The following is a 21,052-nucleotide window of genomic DNA, read 5'->3' on the forward strand; positions in this document are numbered from 1 at the left end:
CGTGGGATTTTCCGGGCAACAGTACTGGAGTGGGGTGCCATTGCCTTCTCCACACATACACATATATGTATATAAATGAGAAATGCAGAGTTCAGTGATAATAATTTGCTCTCTACGTTGTATTTTGCACTAAATCAGGTGCCCCTTTTCATTTTTAATTTAGAAAACCTTACTATTCACCTCTAAATAAGTCTAAGGTAAAGTTAAAAAATTAAATACTTCTTACGGGTTTAAAACTCAATCTGTTACATTTACAGATTTTTTTCATGGCACTAAAAGCTATTGTACACATATTAAGGGCTTCAGAAGTGAATTTACCACCTGTATTAAAATGTACATTGCTTTATTAGTAGAAACACTTTTTTTTTGTTTTAAGCTATTATGATTTTTGATAAAGCTGCCAGAATCTCTGTGTGAAAAAAGACAGTGAAAAGGTAGAATCCTGTATTAGTAAGAGGGTGGTATTCGGTGACTCTCTGTGGCTTCCAAGGCCCTGAAGGGGCCTGTGCACCAGGGAGCTTTGCTCTCACGGCAGGTTCGAAGCAGACTTGACAGGGAGTCAGACCTAGAGAGCAGGAGACAAGGGCTGTGTGAAAGTTGCACAGTTTGGTAAAAAACCAGAAACCACTTAACTAGAAATCTTTTCTCACTTGCTTTTCCTGACAGGAAAAGCGAATACTGAGAAACACTAGTTTGAGATACTAGGCAGTGCTAAGGGGTTAGGGGAGCCTCCCAGGCTCCTATCTTTCTCTCTCTACAGGTGCCTCCCCACAACTCTCCACAGAACATGGAGAAATCCTTCTGAAAAATGCCTCAGGTCATGCTGTGCTGTGCTTAGTCACTCAGTTGTGTCCAACTCTTCATGACCCCATGGACTGTACCCCGCCAGGCTCCTCTGTCAAATGGAATTCTCCAGGCTAGAGTACTGGAGTGGGTAGCTGTTCGCCTCTCCAGGGAATTGTCCCAACCAGGGATCGACCCATGTCTCCAATATCTCAGGAGGGTTCTTTACCATCTGAGCCACCAGGGAAGCCCAAGAATACTGGAGTAGATAGCCTATCCCTTCTCCAGTGGATCTTCCCAACCCAGGAATAGAACTGGGATCTCCTGAACTGCAGATGGATTCTTTACCAGCCGAGCTACCAGGGAAGCCCCCAGGTCACGCTACCTCCTTACAAAAAGATCTGCGGATTAGGGTTTTGCATAACACCCACAGATAAAGGCCAAAGTCCTGGATTCTGGCCAAATTGAAAACTTATCTCATGCCACTCTTCTCTTTGAGCTTTTGGCTTCACCCATCCTGGAAGTTTCCTGGTTGTTTCTGGAAAACCCCAGTGCCATGCTATTTTCAAGGCCTGTACACTTGCTGCTTTCTCTGTTGTTAACATGTTTCCCCCAGATATCCACATGGCTTGTTTCCTTGTTTACTTAGGTCTTTGCTCAAATGCCACTTTTTTAGAAGCCTTGTTTGACTACCTGATCCCCCATATTTAGCACTCAGTCCTTCCTGATAATAGTGTCTTAGGGATATGCCTACTTGCTGTCTACCCCACTGGAAAGTGAGTTCCTTGAGAGCAGAGACTTTGCCTGTTGTGAATACTGATGAAATCCCTGTGCTTGGAATAATGTTTGGTATGTAGCTGGTGCATAGTGAATATTTGTGGAATGGATGAATGAATGAGTATATGAGAGCAATACAAAGTAATAGGTTTGGTGGAAGAAAGTCAGGCAAGTGGGTTTATAAATATTTCTTGAGAACATTTCCTCATTATAGTAGATTTTCCTGATAGGAACAATTGATTTATCTGAGCTGAACTTTGTGGAGATAAAAGGAGAGAGGAAAGGAGAGAAAGGACAGGATAGATGTGGGAGACAAAAAGGTGGCAGAAAGCTGAGCGCCAAAGAATTGATGCTTTTGAACTGTGGTGTTGGAGAAGACTCTTGAGAGTCCCTTGGACTGCAAGGAGATCCAACCAGTCCATCCTCAAGAAGATCAGTCCTGGGTGTTCTTTGGAAGGAATGATTAACTAAAGCTGGAACTCCAGTACTTTGGCCACCTCATACGAAGAGTTGACTCATTGGAAAAGACCCTGATGCTGGGAGGGACTGGGGGCAGGAGGAGTAGGGGACAACAGAGGATGAGATGGCTGGATGGCATCACTGACTCGATGGACGTGAGTCTGAGTGAACTCTGGTTGTTGGTGATGGACAGGGAGGCCTGGTGTGCTACGATTCACGGGGTCACAAAGAGTCAGACATGACTGAGGGACTGAACTGAACTGAACTGAACTGAACTGAAAGGTTGGGATGAGGGGTGGTGTGGTTCTCTACTCAGGTAGCAGATTCAATCAAGCCTGAAATATTAATAGTCAGTGCCTTTGGTAGGAATTCATGGAAAGATTGTACTGAATAATCTTAAGGGTTTCATTGACTAATAATAAAGATGTAAAACAGATTTTCAAGGAACTTGGTAAGTGGATAGTGAAGATATATTGATGTGGTCAATGTAGGAATTGAAAAATTAATCACAAGCCCCAGAGGAACATTAGAGAACTGATAATATCACCTCCTGAGGACATTGAATGCTGTAGGGCACTTAAGGCTTTCTCAAGGGTAATTTGAATTACACGAGATTTTCACTTTGTGGGCTGAGCAAGATGTGACTCTGTTGTGAAGAGAGAAGGAAAGACCAGGATCTGATCTGGGTGTGCACTAAAATTGGTAAAGGCTGAAAATGGAGGATGTGTCACAATGGAAGTGGTTCTGTGTATCTGTCTTTCTAGCTGCTAAGTATTTAGGAAGGGCCTTGATTTTGACCAAACTCAAACTATTAGAAGTTGTGAAATCCAAGTACTTCTTTCTAGTTTATTGTCACCTCCCCATGACACAGAGTTGCAAGGTTGGATATAGGCTGACAGTTTCCCTGTTTGTAATATAGGTGATGATTCATTAGGATTTTTCCAATGAGCACGACATTGAATGAATGAAACTTCTTGTCTTGGTGCATGTCAAAGACATTGGAAACCATTACATGCTTTGCCTGTGATCAGTAGCCTTGGGACTGGCCTCTGCGAGGGTTTTGCAAATCCACTCAATCATCTGTGCATTCTTCACATAACCTTACATGGCAGGGCTGAAGTAGGAATGCATGTACACCACATCGGGGATAGTGACGATAGGGGTGAAGAGGAGTTCAGAGGTCTAGATGATCCACAGTTACTTGTAAGCTTTGGTATACTCTGGGATACACAAGAATACTTTTTGAAAATGAGCTAGAAGTTGAGATCTGCATTACTGACATATACTTTCATCTCTTTCTCCTTTTGTCTTGGTGGTTGGCTCACAGTGACCTGTGTTCTAACCCTGAGAAATTGCTGAGTCTTTTTTTTTTTTTTTCCCAAGAGGAGAATGGGAAATAGATAAGCAACTGTGATGTCATCAGGGTTTAGGAAGCTTCCTCAGTCATACAGAACTGTGTTATTGACCTGGGCCTGCTCTTTTTGCTTTTTACTGTAAGAGGTCCTAGCTGGTTCTGTTTGCTTGTTTGTCTTCATGGGATCAGTTTCTGAAGTGAAAAGATACAGCCTTTTGTTAACCTCTGAAGGGTACCCAATGAAATGAAAATAATAGCACAAGTTTAGGATTGAGGGTAGTCTTTGTGGGAAAATTATGAGATCAAATCTCTAATTTCCTCCATGATCTAGGTTTGTAAGGAAAATAGTTCTCTCACTTTATTTCTTCTGTTTCAAAGTCACTTTTATTGGTGTGGGGAATTGCAGATTTTATTGCTGGCACAAAGATGAACTATTTTGACAACCATCTTCTAAATTAAAATGGGTGATAAAGAAGTTCTGGTGGAGAAATATACAATGAAGCTTAATGATAGAAAAGACCCAGCCAGTTTTTAAAATACTGGGATTGAAATTTTATGGTTTCTGAAGATGACTCACTGCTTAGCTGTGTCATGAGTTTCATTTTGAAATGAAAGACACTATGCGGTTTTCATTTGAGGCTTCACGTCGATGCACAAAGGAAATGAGCCCGTATTGGGAAGTTAACTTGAAATACATATAACTAATGATAAAAAAAAAAGTGTCAAACTGTTGTTCAGCCAACCTCCTCAACTCTTTTCTGGCATTACCAGGCTGTTCTACAATTATAAAATACCTGATGTCTTCTCCTCTTGTCTGAGAACTCCTAAAGGGCAGGAACCAGCTTAAGCAATAAAGCTGTTGAGTGAACAAGTGAACATCAGCTCTAAGAGAGTGAAAACCTCAGCTCAAATCTTTCCGGGTCATTGATGATGAGAAGGCTCTCTGTGTCCTCTATGTATCCACACACTTGACTTATGCACAGTCTTGGTTAGAGAAGCTGTTTTACAGGGTTATTTTCACAATAATATTCACATTCCCACACTTGGATATTCTCTTGAAACCAATATGGGAAAAGGGGTGGTGAATATAGGAAGTGCAGGGGAAACAAAGCAAATGTGATAAAAAACAAATAAGCTTAATTATTTTAAAGTTGATTTAACTTATTTCAATTTACTTCCACATAGTCTGAAGAGGTACAGTATTCTGGACTCTTGTGATAACAAACTCTTGTGATGAGGAGGGAGGCAGAAATAAGATGTCGTAGATAACGAAAGGAGTTGTGAGGTGGTACAATTTAATTTTAGATGTATGGGCTCTTAAGTCAGACCAGGACTGAAGCTGGTTCTACTGTTATTAGCTCTGAGAACTTAGAGAAGTTAGGAAGTTAACTGAGCCTAATGCTCAGTTGCCTTTTTTTGCAAAATGGGAATAATAATAAAAATATACTATAAGGTTATTATGAGGATTAAATGATACATTCATGTATATCATACACCCAACTTGGATTACCAGATCAATCAATGTGAGCACTTAGGGATTAAACAGCAGAATGGAAAGAGCTAGGAAGATAGCTCTAGTAACTGAGTTTACTTTAAAGTTTCTGTAAGATACAGCATTTTGTTATGAGATGGCATTTATTACAGGTAGACCAATCAAAATCACCATGTACTTAATAGCCTTTGAAAATAAACATTGATATCAGCACTTGCTTTCCCCAGATTTACTGAAGTAAATTTATCTTCAAACTTCTCCTCTAAAGAACACAGATGAGAGTATGAACTGCTTCATTTCTGACAACCAAAAAAGCTGTCTTCATTGTCCAAATTACAACCAGGCAGTCCAAGGAAGATATATTCCCTTTTGGGAGAATGGCAGTTTAGATTCTGGAAAAAATAGAATAAATGCTATAGAGAGTGGCTGAAGAAATTGTTGAAGTCTGGTAACGTTTCAAAACTGAATTTCCATTTTCTGACCCATGAAAACATTTCTCTTTCTTTTAAAATGTGGGACTCCAAACTTGTGGGGGAGAGTCTTTTTTCCTGTTTAGCAGTCTTACGTTTTATTGAGAATGAGGCCATTCCATATGAAATCTCTCATTATCTCCTGGAGGGTAGTCTCTGCTCCCTTTGTCTACTTCAGAAGGAGGTATCTTGTTCTTTTCCTTACCCAGAACACTGCTTTTGATTTTGTTACTGCTCCCCTCCGCTCAGTTTGGCTCCATCCTTTAGGTACCATCTTTCTTCCATCTTTAATCTTTATTCCTCTGCCTAAAAGTAGGGTGAGGGCCCTTCCTATTCTAAAATAACCCTCCTCCGACTCTGCTACTTGAGCAAGCTACTACTTATCTTTCTTCCGCTCACCGCCAAACTTCTAAAAGAGTTTGAATTCTGCTTTCACTTCTTACTCATGCATTCACTTCTTAACTCTTTGCAATATGGTTTCCACCTCTAGCCCTCTATGAAACCGCCTTCTGGAAGGTCACCTGATCGATCTTTCATATGCAACATAATAAGCATTTCTTAGTCCTCTTTCTCCTTGTCTTCTCTGCAGAAATTTCCCTTCTTGGAACATTCCCCTCCTATGGCCTCTATGATACTGTGGTCTGCTGGTTCTTTAAACTTTCTGAGAACCTTTCTTTTGCCTCCTTCACCAGCTGCTTTTTCTTCCTACTTCTGCTCCATAATGAAGATATTCTCTTCTCCACAGGTAACTCCTCATCCTCTCACTGTGCTTTGCATGCTGATCTCTTCAATCTCTTTTCCCTTCATCTCAAAATCTCTCTCTCCTGATGATTTCAAAATCAGCAATTTCAAACTGTTGTTAGGATTCCCTTATTCAATCAGCCAGGTTTCAAACTCAGCATATTTAAAACTAAAGTTATTTACTTATATTCATTAAACTCCAAACTCAGATTGTCTTTATTTTGTTTTTATTAATGACACCACTATTTTATTAATTTATTTTTTAATTGATGGAAAATTGCTTTACAATGTTGTGTTGGTTTCTGATGTACAACAACATGAATCAGTCATAATTATACATACATATATATATGCTCCTTCCCTCTTAAGCCTCTCTCCCCTCCCTCCATCCCACCCCTCTCGGTCATCACAGAGTGCCAGGCTGTGCTCCCTGTGTTATATGGCAACTAATGACACCACTATTAATGTCTGATCTTTCAAAACTCCTTTCTCTCTCTTCTCCTTCCCTCTCCCATCCTCCTTCCCTCCCTTCCTTCCTTTCTTTTTTCTTTCTTATTTATCATCCTGCATGCCTAATACATTATTGGGTATTGAAGATCCCATAGGTTTTGTAGTACAGAGGGTAGGGAGAGCATCTATTTTGGAATTACATAAGTCTGGGTTCATGTCATGGTTTTACTACTTAATCCCTTTTTGGCCTTGAGCAAATTACTTGAGCTCTTAGAATCTTGGTATCCTTATTTATAAAATGGGGAAAATAACATCGCCTCCATGGCCAGTTGAGAGCATTTGAAAAGAGCTGCACATTTTCTACTTCTTAATACATAGTAATTTAATTCTTTTCCCTGGGTCTGGCTCTCTTATACCTGCTTTTCATTTCCATTAAATGCAATGACACTTGTAGAAGTACTTCAAGAGGTTCCTGACAAGTAGGTGTTTATCACGTGTTGTTTTTTTCCCTTTCCTTCCTTCTGTTGTATTTCCTCCATTCAGACCTACATTGTTACTCGTCTGAACAATTGATGGGGCTCCTCCATGACCCTGGCTCCTGCTGGACATCGGGACTCACGCTCCTCCCACACCACTGCTGGTAGGTTGACCTTCCTTGGGCTTCCTCAGATGAGGCCACCCTCCTGCTCAGAAACCTTTGCTGCTTCATTATTTTCCAGAAAATGAGATAGGAAAACATAAGGTCCAAGTTATTTTCACAGACCTATATGTCACAGTTTTTTTATACATGGTCTGCATGCCTCTAACCTGTCCTTACTTTTCTCTTCGGTTGCCTTTCCTCCTAGGTCTGGAATGACATCAAACCAGACCCTGTCTACCACACGTGCTTCTATTATGATCACGCAAACACTTTCCCTCATCACCCAAACACTTGGAAGTTCTCTCTCCTTTGACTCCACAAAGACTTTGCACTTCTCATCCTCAACTTATTCCCATTTTAGTGGTTATTTATTCATTTACACTTTCCAACTTCTCCCTCCCTGAGAGCGTAACTCTAAGACTGTAGCCAGTTACTGTATCTATGTTTTGAAGTAGCCGGTCTAGTGGACTCTCAGTATGTTTTGGCTTAATGAGAATAATAAACCTTTGCTATACAGACCCACTTGTGAAAGTCTTTTAGACAACAGAACCACTGTTTATGAGAGGAGAAAGAGAAATAGAGAAAAGGGATAATAATAAGAAAGAGAGGAAGGAAAAGGAAAGGCAGTTCATTTGGGGGGAACAAAGCTGTCATTTTCTGATTGGGTCAGAAAAGTATGAAATGTAAAGAAATATAAGTCCCCTCAAAAGTCACAAAACTAGGATTATGCTGACAGAGCGAGGGAGTTTTGCAAGCAGTCTTCATTCTAATCCCATTCTAATTCTTGGCATAGTATAATGATTAACATCCCTGACAGAAGATAGGCTGGCAAATTGCCCTGTATCTGAAAATAAAGGAAATGCCCTGGAAAGAATGAGATGTGGTAAAAAGAGGAAATGACAACATCATAAAAAGTCTAGCTCTTAGTCATCGCAGGAGCACCCCAAATCTCGGCATTTGTTGAGTAGCCTGAGGGGATCCTAGCGTCCCTCTTGTCACTGTGTAAAAGGCAGTCGCTTTGACATAACCAGAGATAAAGCAACCTAGGTACACGGAGGTGGCCTAAAATTTTGGGACTGTAAGTATACAGTATATAAGATTTTGGGGCTGAGTATACAAATGATACTCAATAAAAGCCTGTTAATTGATGTACCACAGTTTGTGACAGAACTTCTCAGTCATCTTAGGGTGACAGAACTCTGGGATCTGATCCAAGAATAAGGTAAAGTGAGTGAGTGAAGTCTCTCAGTCGTGTCCAACTCTTTGTGACCCCATGGACTGTAGCCTACCAGGCTCCTCCCTCCATGGGATTCTCCAGGCAAGAGTACTGGAGTGGGTTGCCATTGCCTTCTCCAGGGGATCTTCCCGACCCAGGATCGAACCTGAGTCTCCCGAATTCCAGGCAGATGCTTTAACCTCTGAGCCACCAGGGAAGCCCAGAGTAGGGTAAGCAGCTCAGAAAATGTTGGGGTTTGCCACATCAGTCAGTAACATCAGGACAAGTAGGATTGTCTTGGCTAAGATATGATAAAAGCCATATGTTCTCTTGTTTTACAAGCTTAAATCATAGGTGAGAACTTGATGAATTTCAAGAAGGTCTTTGGGGAGCCAAATTTAGGACGATTTTAAAAGTTAAGATGAGAATTAGTTTTTCCCCGGCGAGGCATTTCTTCTAGCTAAGAGAGTTTATGTCTGTGTGGTTGATAAACTTCCATTTCATCGTGAATTTTTCAAATACAAAGAATATTTAAAACCTATTTTTAAGCCTAATTTAGAATGTTAATTATCCCCTTGGATACATTTGGAAAATCAGCACAAGTCTCTGAGGAAGTGTGTTTTTGGTGAATTTTGCAGCAGAGCTTGCTTGAGCATTCAGAGTTTGCGAGTCTCAGGCCATGATCGTCATCCCTTCATTTGCGGGTCTTAGATTCGCCAGTCTTAGATATGCCAGTAACTTAGTGAAAATTTATTTATTCATCATTTTACCATCAAATACACCATTATAAATATAGCAAGCAAAGATGAAGGAAAGGACCATATTATTAATATTGGGGTTTTTAATTCTAATGCAAGGTTAAAAAAAAAGATTGACTTCAGTTTCCCAAAACAGTCATTTATGCTTTTTGAGCCATGCTGCTGCTAAGTCGCTTCAGTCGTATCTGACTCTGTGCGACCCCATAGACGGCAGCCCACCAGGCTCCCCCGTCCCTGGGATTCTCCAGGCAAGAACACTGGAGTGGATTTCCATTTCCTTCTCCATAGAAATGAGTTACTTGACATGATGATTTTTCACTTGCCTTCCTCTCTTCCTCTCCAGTTTCTACTAGTATGAAGGCTTCCCTTTCTCAGGATGTTCTAAAACTGCCTTTGAGGGAAACTTCAAGTTAGCCTTTTTGATTGTACTTTTTTCATTGAATTCTGGTGCTTGTCCTTAAAATTTGCAAGATTGGTTCTTAAAGAATTCTGCTAACATGATGGTCTCAGGCAGTGATTATTCCAGGATTTCTTGAATAAAGATAAGCAAAACTTCATTAAATTTCCAAAATACTAAGGAAGACCCTTTAAATTCACATGTGAAAACAGCCTGTGATTGCTTTCTGCTGATTTACTACTCGTTTGACAGGATATTGCAATCATGCTTTCACCACCAGGTTCATGTGGGAAATCTTAGGATTGGCTCCATAACTGTCACTTCACATCTGTGGACAATTTCAGGTTTCTCTGAATTTCCCTCATTATCTTTTGAATTTTCACTGGTTTCAAATTTGCTCATCAAACTTCCTGTTTTTAACCGCTGATCCATGCTCCCAGTTGAAAATGCAATTTGAAACTATTCAGTTGAAAAAGTTAAGTATAACTTTACAACACAAAAAACCCCCCTCAGAATTTGGGGTTATTTTGTGTTATGGGAGAATTCACTGTTTGGAAAAAGACATAAACATGGATATATATTTATAAAAAGGTATTTAAATGTCATAATTGTAGTGGTAATTTAACTGGTCTGGGAAGTGTGTGTGTAAGTGTGTGTATGCAGAAGTTAGAAAAGCCCCACCGACTCTAAACAGGACAAATGCATTAAAAAATATATGAACTGTAAAGACTGGACTTGCCGAGAGATTATGTAACCTGATACACTACCACTGTTCTTCTCATTAGGTAGTGAAACTGCCATAAGCGTGATCTCATCTAAGACATGTTTTCAGCTTTCCTTACTGGAGGAGCCATACTTGTTGATTGGAGCAGAGGTGGTAACTTGACTAGCCTGGACCAATCAAAGACTCTTTTCTACAATAAGGGAGTTGGGACGAAAACTTTCCAGTTTAATTCCATTTTCTTGTGGTCAGAATTCTAAGATGACTCCAATCTCTCTTTAGGTAGATGCAGTGCTAACCTGCAGCGACTTTGGAAAAGAGGTAGTGGCTGGTAGCACCCAGTGATATCCTGAGTTACTCAGAACGACTGGCTCCTTTGAAAAATGAGCAGAGACCACTATGTATTTTTGAGTTCTTATATTTACTTTTTATGCTTTTCTGATTCTTCTCTAAGGCTTTTAGTTGTCATTTATTTTTGCAGTTTTGTTGCCTATAGAAGAAGAGAAAAATAGTTATGCTGTTACCCAATTCTGCCCCTTCTGGGTCCATATTTTCTATACTGGCCCTTCTGAACTTTTTAGTTGAAGATGTACCACAAATACATCTGATCATTGGGAACATACTGGTTTCCCAGCGTATCTTGGCAGAGTTGTAGCCTTTTTCCTTTTGGTTCACCTGTGATAATGTTGGACTCTTCCAACAGGAACTTTGGCAAAAACTAAAGGTGGAGTAGGATGGGAGTGGAAGGGTGAGATGGTGGGAGAGCATAGACATCAATGAGTTTGCATAGTTCACAGTTCTGATCTGTTTCTTATGTACAGCCAAGATCTAGGATGGTTAACATAGCAAATCATTTCTCTCCTAAAGAATTTGTGTTCAGTATATAAAGAGTTACTGAAGAGTATATAAAGTTAGAGTTACTTCTAACAAAAAGACAAATTATCCACTTATAAATGGGAAAAGGAATTGGATAAACATTTCACCAAACGACATATAAATGGTCAATAAGCACATGAAAAGATGCTCAACATCATTAGTCATTCAGTTCAGTTCAGTTCAGTCGCTCAGTCATGTCTGACTCTTTGCGACCCCATGAATTGCAGCACGCCAGGCCTCCCTGTCCATCACCAACTCCTGGAGTTCACTCAGACTCACGTCCATCGAGTTGGTGATGCCATCCAGCCATCTCATCCTCTGTCATCCCCTTGTCCTCCTGCCCCCAATCCCTCCCAGCATCAGAGTCTTTTCCAATGAGTCAACTCTTTGCATGAGGTGGTTAGGGAAATGAAAATCAAAACCACAATGAGACACCACTTATTATCCAATAAGATGGCTAAATTAGAATAAAAAACAACCAGGCAATGACAAGTGTATGTGCACGTGTATGTGTGTGTGTGTGAACATGCACGTGTGTACTTTTTGCTGGACTGCTGTGTCTTCATAATATTCTACATACTACTGGGCCACACTGAACTATATTAGCTATATTTGGGTTTTGCTGTTACAGCATTTTATAGTTTAGTGTGATGTTTACCATATGTTATTGACCTCATTTAATCCTTGCAACTATATAAGGTTGGCAGAATAGATCATTATTTCCTCCTTTTTGAAGATAAAGAAGTTCAGGCTCAGAGATGAAGTGGATCCTGTAAATGGCATATGTACTCAGTCACTTCAGTCGTGTCCAACTCTTTGCGACCCCGTGGACTGTACCCACCAGGCTCCTCTGTCCATGGGATTCTCCAGGCAAGAATACTGGAGTGGGTTGCCATGCTCTCTTCCAGGGGATTGTCCTGGGGATTAGACCCAGGGATCTAACCTACATTTCTCCATCTCCTGCTTTGGCGGGGAAGTTTGTTTTTTTTTTTTTTTAACCACTAGCGCCACCTAGGAAGCCCATAAATGGTTAAACTGGGTCTTGACTTCAGGTTGTTCTTATAGGATACCATGCTACTTCTCCAATAATACTGCCTTACATTTCATTGCAGTGTTTAGATAACTTTAAAACAGTGCATTCGTCTATATTACTTCATTTTTTTCTTGGCTGTACTGCACAGCTTGTGGGGTCCTGGGTCCTGGACTAGGGATCAAACCTGGAATCTCAGCAGTGAAAGTGCAGAGTCCTAACCACTGGACTACCAAGGAATTCCCTATATTACTTCACTTTAAACTTTACAACCAACCAGTGACCTAAATAGGCCATGTAACATATAAATGAATTATATTTATTTAAGGTTGAAAAAAAATGACACTCAGAATGATCATAAGTTGTATTTCAAGCATTGCCACTCAGCTTGGACAAATTGTTTAACTTTTCTTATTCTAAGCGTTGTGACATGTCAATTGAAGGCTCATATTACATGATATCAAAGGTCCTTTTGAAGCCTACTACTTTATGATTCTATCATTTAGAATGTCCCTCCATTAGTAATGTTAAGCTCTAAACAATTAAATTACTCATAAAGTCCATAGTATTTTAATAATTTCATCTAATTGGACAAAAAGATTCCAACACATCACAGTTAACCTTTTATGGTAAATACTGTGTTGAGCTTTTTTTTTTTTAAGCAGAACAGTTTCTGCTATACCAGCACTTTGCAACCTGGCTGTGGAAAAAAATACCCTTAATATTTACCTCAGCAGGAAGAGTGCATCAGAAGAAATTCTTTTATTTCCTATTTACTTGCTGTACTATATATCATTTGTTTTCATTTCTTTGTAATAATGCATTGATAATGTATTTAAAAGACATGTTAAAAATGCTTCTCATAGTTTCACATTTTCTTGGCACCTGAAAATAAAATAGTGAATTAATTGTTTTCAGAATGCTTCTCAAGAATTCTGTGACCTTTACTTCATAACTTAAAGGTAAATTTCAGCTCTTTCCAGGATATTGGTTTAGGAGAATTGGTGGGTGTGAATGTTACCTAACAGTTTCAAAGTTATCTGTATAATCTTTTGATAACAATCAATTAAGTTTCGTAGTCTCTCAAAATTTCCTCTACAACCGAAGAAATTAGTGATCTTAAGGAGCAGCTATAGCACTTTAAAAAAAGTCTCCATCCCCTCCGTTTTTTAAAAATTATTTTTCTTTTTGTCCTGTTCAAATAGGCTTTAAACACACAGATAGTGCTTTCTGGTCATTGACCATATGGGAAATTATCATCTTTTCATTTCCCCCAAATTGAAAGAAGTTCACTGAAAGAGGAAGACTCTCAGTGATAGGCTGAGTTAAACACAGAAAATCAAGATGTATGGGAAAATCTTGAGAAATGGGAGAGTCAGTTTCAGGACAGCTTAATTTCAGTCATGTTCCTTTTGATATTTTTATAAAGGCCACCAAGATTCCAGAATAGTTTCTCCCACCAAACAATAGTTCGAAGATAAAGCCCACCAGGAGGTATATGAGTACAGAGAAATTTATTTGAAAAGTATAATAAACTATTAAATGTGTTATACTAAATTTCCTACTCAGTCTTATAGAGCCAAAAATTAACTTTAATTATTGCATAAGAAATGGCTGTTGGCAAAACTAATACAATTATGTAAAGTTTAAAAATAAAATAAAATTAGAAAAAAAAAAAAAGAAATGGCTGTTTAGAGATGTGTTTACAAACCAGTTGTACTTCATTTAATGAGTTAAAACCTAATCACATTATGAAATATTTATTCTAATTAGTCAGACCTCATTTATTGTATTTCATGAAATATATCCATTTCTTTTTTCTCATGATTAGAAATACAATTTTAAAACCTATAATTAAAAGTAAAATATGTGATAAGGTGAATAGTTTTAGAAGCTGTTTTAGATGAACTGTGAGCTAAAAGGTACGTAGCTGTAATGCAAGAATGTGTTGCACTAGGACAGTCGAGGCAGACCAAAGTTTAACTGTATCAGGAGGCTTTGGGATATTTTATAACCTTTCGAAAGGTGGTTTTCCTGGATCTTTTCCATAGAACATATTTCACTGAAGATTGAACATAGTTCTTCAAGTTTATAGTATCTTCAAATATACTATTTGGCATTTACTGATTCCTTAAATATATGAATATAGGATGCATTTTGCTAAACTATATTCTACATGTAATTCAATGTAATAGCACCATGATCTTTTCACCTTCATCTTTATTGAGGCATAATTGACAAAAATTGTGTATATTTAAGGTATATGACTTAATGTTTTGATATAGGTATACATTTTTAAATAACTGCTGCAATCAAGTAAATTCATCACTTCTTTTAGTTACCATTCCTTTCCTTTCTTCCCTGCTTCCTCCCTCCCTATCTTCCTATCTCCATCCTTCCCTTCCTTTTTATGGAGGGAATACTTAAGATCTACCCTTCTTAGCAAACTTCAAGTATACAGTGTGGTACCGGTAACCATGTTCACCTTGCTATACATTAGGCTTTTAGAACTTCATCTTGCATAACTGAAACCTTGTACCCTTTAACCAGCATCTCCTCTTTTCCCCCTCTCCTGAGCCCTGACAACCATCATTCTACTCTCTTCATCTATGAATGTGACAGTTTTAGATTTCACACACATATGAGGTAATGCAATATTTATCTTTCTTTGTCCGGTTTACATCACCTGGCATAATGTTCTCCAGGTTCATGCATCTTGTTTAAATGTCAGGATTTCCTTCCCCTTTAAGGCTGAAACGCCACTTTTCTTTTCCACTTGCTTTATTCATTCACTCACAAATGGACATTTACGTTCTTTCCATATCTTGGCTATTGTGAATAATGCTACAATGAACATGGGAGAACGTATATTAATTTGAGATACTGATTTCATTTCCTTTGTTTATATACACAAAAGTAGGATTGCTAGATCATAGGGTAGTTCTATTTTTAATTTTTGGGGAAATATCCGTACTATTTTCCAAAATGGCTATACCAATTTACATTCTCCTCAGTAGTGTACAAGGTGTAGTCTCCTTTCTGTATATTCTTGCCAACATTTGTTATCTCTTATCTCTTGATTAATAACCATTCTAACAAGTGTGAAAACTCTCACTTGTTTTCATTGTAAATAAATAAAAATGTTGTGGTTTTGATTTGTATTTCTCTGATGATTAGAGATACAGAGCACTTTTTCATGTACCTCTTGGCCATTGGTATGTCTTCTTTTGGGAAATGTCTTTTCAGGTTCTTTACCCATTAATTTTTTTTTTTTTTTGCTATTGAGTTGTATGAATTCCTCCTATGTTTGGATATTAACCCCTTATTGTAAATATTTTCTCCCATCAAATAAGTTGTGTTTTCATTTTGTTGATGGTTTCCTCTGGTGTTTAGAAGCCTTTCAGTTTTGATGCATGTCTTTTTTGGTTTTGTTACCTGTAATTTTTGTGTCATATCCTAAATATCATTGCCCAGGTACAATGTCAAGAAGCTTTTCTTCTTCTAACAGTTTTATGGTTTCAGGTGTTATGCTTAAGTTTTTGACCCATTTTAAGTTTGGAGTGAAATAGGGGTCCAGTTTCATTGTTCTACAGGTGGATATTCAGTTTTCCCAGCACCATTTTTGAAATGACTAACATTTCCCCATTGTATATTCTTGACACCCTTGTTGAAGATTTATTGACTCTACAAAAGTGGCTTTATTTCCAGCTCTCTATTCTGCTCTGTTGGTCTATATATCTGTTTTTATGACCATACCATACTGTTTTGATTACTGTAGCTTTGTAGTATATTTGGAAATCAGAAAGTGTATATCTACAGCTTTGTTCTTCTTGCTCAAGTTGGCTTTGGCTGCTTGAAGTCCTTTGTGGTTCCATATGAATTTTATAATTATTTTTATATTTCTGTAAAGAATGATGTTGATATTTTGATAGGGATGGCATTAAATCTGTAGTGGTTAGTATGAATATTTTAACAATGTTAACTATTCAAATTTGTGTGCATGCAATGTCTTCATTTATATATGTCTTTTAAAATTTCCTTCATCAATATCTTATGATTTTGAGTGTACAAATCTTTCACTTCTTCAATTAAGTCTAATCCCAAGTATTTTGTTATTTTTATTCCTGTTATTAATGGGATTCTTCTATCAATTTTCTTTTTGGATTGTTCATTGTTTGTGTATGGAAATGTGACTGGTTTTTGTATGTTGATCTTATATCCCACAGTTTTACTCAGTTTATTAGTTCTATCCTCTTTACTGGGCTTCCCTCAGCTCAGTTGGTAAAGAATCTGCCTCCAATGCAGGAGACTTGGGTTTGATTTCTGGGTTGGGAAGATCCCCTGGAGAAGGAAATGGCAACCCACTCCAGTATTCTTGCCTAGAGAATCCCATGGACAGAGGAGCCTGGCAGGCTATAGTCCATGGAGTCTCGAAGAGTCAGACACGACTTAGTGACTAAACAACCACAACTATCCTTTTTATACTGAAATTTTAGTTTTCTACATGTGATTATGTCATCTGTAAGTACAGATATTTTTACTTCTTCCTTTCTGATTTTGATGCCTTCTTTTTCTTATTTAATTGCTCTGGCCAGGACTTCCAGTTAATACGTTGAGAAGCGGTGAGAATGGGCATCCTTGCCTAACTAGACCTTCATATCGATTATGGTGTTAGTGTGGGTTTTCATGTGTGGCCTCTATTATGCTGAGGTAAGTTCCTTTTATGGGCTTCCCTGATGGCTCAGCTGGTAAAGAATCTGCCTGCAATTCCTGGGTTGGGAAGTTCCCTTGGATAAGGGATAGGCAATCCAGTGTTCTTGGGCTTCCCTGCTGACTCAGATGGTAAAGAATTCGCCTACACTGCAGGAAACCTGGGTTTGATCCCTGGGTTGGGAAGAGCCCCAGGAGGTGGGCATGGCAACCCACTCCAGTATTCTTGCCTGGAAAGTCCCCAGGGACAGAGGAGCCTGGTGGGCTACAGTCCATGGGTTCACAAAAAGTCGGACATGACTGAGCAATTAAGTACAGCACAGCAAATTCCTTTTATAACTATTTTGCTGAGAGTTTTAATCATGAAAGTGTGTTTAGTTTATAGTTAAATGCTTTTTCTGAGAAATGATCATGTGCTTTTTTTCTTTCACTTTGTTAATGTGGTATTATTCATCCATCAATGGACAATTGATTTGCAAATGTCAAACCATCCTTGCTTCCTAGTTTTATGTCCCAGTTAATCATAGTTTATGATACTTTTAATGTGCTGTTTAATTCAGTTTGCTAGTATTTTATGAGGGTTTTTTGCTTATATGTTTGTCAGGGGTATTGCCTCATAATTTTCTTATGGTATCTTTGGTTTTGGAATCAGAGTGATGCTGGCCTCGTAAAATGAGCTTGGCAATTTTTTTGTATTTTTTGGAAGAGTTTTAAAACATTCAGTATTAATTCTTTGAATGCTTGGTAGGACTCACCTATAAAACCATCAGGTCCTGGGCTTTTCTTTGTTGGAAGATTTTTGATTACTGATTCAGCCTCCTTATTTGCTATTGGTCTGTTCAAGCTTTCTATTTCTTCTTGATTCAGTTTTGGTAGGTTGTGTATTTCTAGGAACTTGTCCATTTCTTTTAGGTTATCCTCTTTATTAGTGTATAATTGTTCATATTAGTTCCTTATTATCCTTTTCATTTCTAAGGCATCTATTGTAATGCCTCCTCTTTCATTTCTGATTTTATTTAGTTGAGTCTTTTCTCTTTTTTCTTAGTATAACTAAGGGTTTGCTGATTTGTGTATCTTTTCAAAATGTCAGCTTTCAGTTTTGTTGATTTGTTTCTGTTGGTTTTCTATTATTTATCTGGTTTAATTCTGCTATAATCTTTACCAGTTTCTTCCCTTTTATTATTGCTGTTGCAATATCACAAAAGCTTTGATATGTTTTCATTTTCATTGTCTCAAGATACTTCTAAAATTCTCTTTTGCTTTATTCTTTGACCCACTTGTAGTTCTATAGTGTGTTGTTTAGTTTTCACACATTTGTAAAATTTTTTTTGTCTAGATGCTATTGATTTATAATTTCATCCTCTTATGGTCAGTAAAGGTACTTGAAATGATTTTGATCTTAAATTTGTTAAAACTTGCCTTTTGATCTAATGTTATTTATTCTGACTAATGTTCTGTGTTTGTTTGAGAAGAATATGTAGTCTTCTGTTGTGTTGGAAAGCTCCTTATATGTCTGTCAAGTTCATTTGGTCTACAATGTTGTTCAAGTTAGTTATTTCTTTATTGATCTTCTGTCTCTGTGTTTTATCCATTATTTTAAGTGAGTTGTTTAAATCCTATACTATTTCTGTATTGCTGTTAATTTATCCTTTTAGATTTTTCAGTATTTGCTTTATGTATTTAACTGCTCCAAAGTTGCATGCTTACGTATTTATAATAGCTATATCTTCCTATTGAATTGAGACGTTATCATTATATAATGACCTTTGTCTCTAGAGACAGTTTTTGAATTTTATTTTCTCTGATATAATAGCCACTTCTGCTTTCTTTTTATTACTATTTGCATAAATATCTTTCTTCATCCCCTCACTTTAAGATATGTGTCTGAAATAGACAGTATTAAGCCTCAAGTGAATCTCTTATAGACAGTATGTCACTAGACTTTGTTTTTAATCCATTCAGGCACTTTATGCCTTTTGATTGGGGAACTACATCCATTTACATTTAAAGTAATTATTGATGGGTAAAGACTTATTATTTCCATTTTATTAATTGTTATGTCAGTTTTGCAGTTGTTTTTGCTTTTTCTTTTCCACTTGTTGTCTTCTTTTGTTATTTGATGATTTTTGTAGTGATTCTTTTGACTCTTTTCTCTTTTCTTTATCTATTATAGGGTTTTTTCTTTATGGTTACCTTGAGGCTAACATAAATTTATTGCAATTATAAGCATCTCTTACATGTTGATAGCTTAATCACAAATAAAAACTGTATTTTCACTCTCTTCTCCCACACATTTTGTGTTCTTATAGTCAGAGTTTGCTTCTTTTTGTATTGTGTATCCATTAACAAATTTTATCTTTTACTGTTATATTAGGGTTAAAATTAATTTAGACACCACCATTACAGTTAGCATTACAATGTTAAATTATTCTGTGAAATGGCAATCCATTCCAGTATCCCTTCCTGGGAAATCCCATGGGCAGAGGAGACTGGCTGGCTACAGTTCATGGGATCACAGAAGAGTCAGATACAACTTACTGACTAAATAGTCCATTAATAAATTTTATCTTTTTACTATTATGGTAGAAACTATTTTAGGCACCATAATTACAACTAATATTACAATGTCAAATTATTCTGTATTTGTCGTATCTTTACTTTTGTCAGTGAGATTTATGTTTTCGTGTTGCTGTTTGGTGTGTTTCAATTTGAAGAACGCAAATATTTCTTCTGTAATAAGAGAGGCTGGGTGGTCATGAACACTCTCAATTTTTGTTTGTCTGAGAAAGACTTTATATCCCCTTCAATTTTTCAGCTTTACTGAGATATAATTAACAAATAAAATTGTAAGACACTTAAAGTGTACATCATGGTTTGATATATGTGTACGCTGTGGAATGATTTGTCTCTCCTAATTAGTGATCACTTATGTTGATGTCTATAGTCTATTATAGACTATATGGGTTAATTTGGTGGGGGAAGCTAAGTGAAATAAGTCAGACAAAGAGACAAAAACTGTTCAAAGTCACTCATATGTTGAACCTAAAAATACAACGAACTCATAGTTATTTTCAAAATAGTGAATATGACAGAAAAGAAGCAGACTCACAGATATAGAGGACAAACTAGTGATCACCAGTAGGGAGAGAGAAGTGGGGAGGGGCAATACAAGGGTAGGGAATAAGGGGTACCAGTTATTATGTATAAAATAAGCTACAAATATATATTGTACAATATGGGGAATATAGCAGTATTTATAATAACTATAAATGAAGTATAACTTTAAAAGTTGTGAACTTGTAAACAATGCTACTACGAACATTGGGCTGCATGTATCTTTTCAAATTAGTCTTTTTTTTTTTTACCCAGAAATGGAACTACTGAGTCATATGGTAGTTTTATTTTTAGTTTTTTTAAAAAAGCCTCCATGCTGAGGGTGTGGAGAAAAAGGGACCCTCTTACACTGTTAGTGGGAATGCAAACTAGTACAACCATTATGGAGAACAGTGTGGAGATTCCTTAAAAAACTGGAAATAGACCTGCCATACGACCCAGCAATCCCACTGCTGGGCATACACACCAAGGAAACCAGAACTGAGAGACACGTGTACCCGAATGTTCATTGCAGCACTGTTTATAATAGCCAGGACATGGAAGCAACCTAGATGTCCCTCAGCAGATGAATGGATAAGAAAGATGTGGTACATATACACAATGGAGTATTACTCAGCCATTAAAAAGAATGCATTTGAATCAGTTCTAATGAGGTGGATGAAACTGGAGCCTATTATACAGAGTGAAGTAAGTCAGAAAGAAAAACACCAATACAGTATATTAACACATATATATGGAATTTAGAAAGATGGTAATGATGACCCTATATATGAGAAAGCAAAAGAGACAAAGATAAAGAACAGACTTTTGGACTCTGGGAGAAGATGAGGGTGGGATGATTTGAAAGAATAGCATTGAAACTTGGATATTACTATAAATGAAATAGATCGCCAGTCCAGGTATGATGCATGACACAGGGCACTCAGGGCTGGTGCACTGGGATGACCCTGAGGGATGGGGTGGGAGGGAAGTGGGAGTGGGGTTCAGGATGGGGGACACGTGCACACCCATGGCTGATTCGTGTCGATGTATGGTGAAAGCTACTACAATATTGTAAAGTAATT

At 37.6% G+C, this 21,052-nt stretch overlaps 1 long non-coding RNA gene across 1 annotated transcript in view; it reads left to right on the top strand.

Annotated features, from left to right (window-relative positions):
- LOC112446989 (uncharacterized) overlaps nucleotides 1-21,052 on the top strand; it is an 88,151-nt gene that overhangs the window by 14,394 nt on the left and 52,705 nt on the right. Inside the window, exon 2 of the long non-coding RNA XR_009494908.1 lies at nucleotides 7,070-7,166. This is a non-coding gene — a long non-coding RNA (uncharacterized lncRNA). The remainder of the gene's footprint in view (nucleotides 1-7,069; nucleotides 7,167-21,052) is intronic.

Source organism: Bos taurus, chromosome 1, assembly GCF_002263795.3.
Source record: "Bos taurus isolate L1 Dominette 01449 registration number 42190680 breed Hereford chromosome 1, ARS-UCD2.0, whole genome shotgun sequence".
In the NCBI taxonomy this organism is placed as follows: Eukaryota; Metazoa; Chordata; class Mammalia; order Artiodactyla; family Bovidae; genus Bos; species Bos taurus.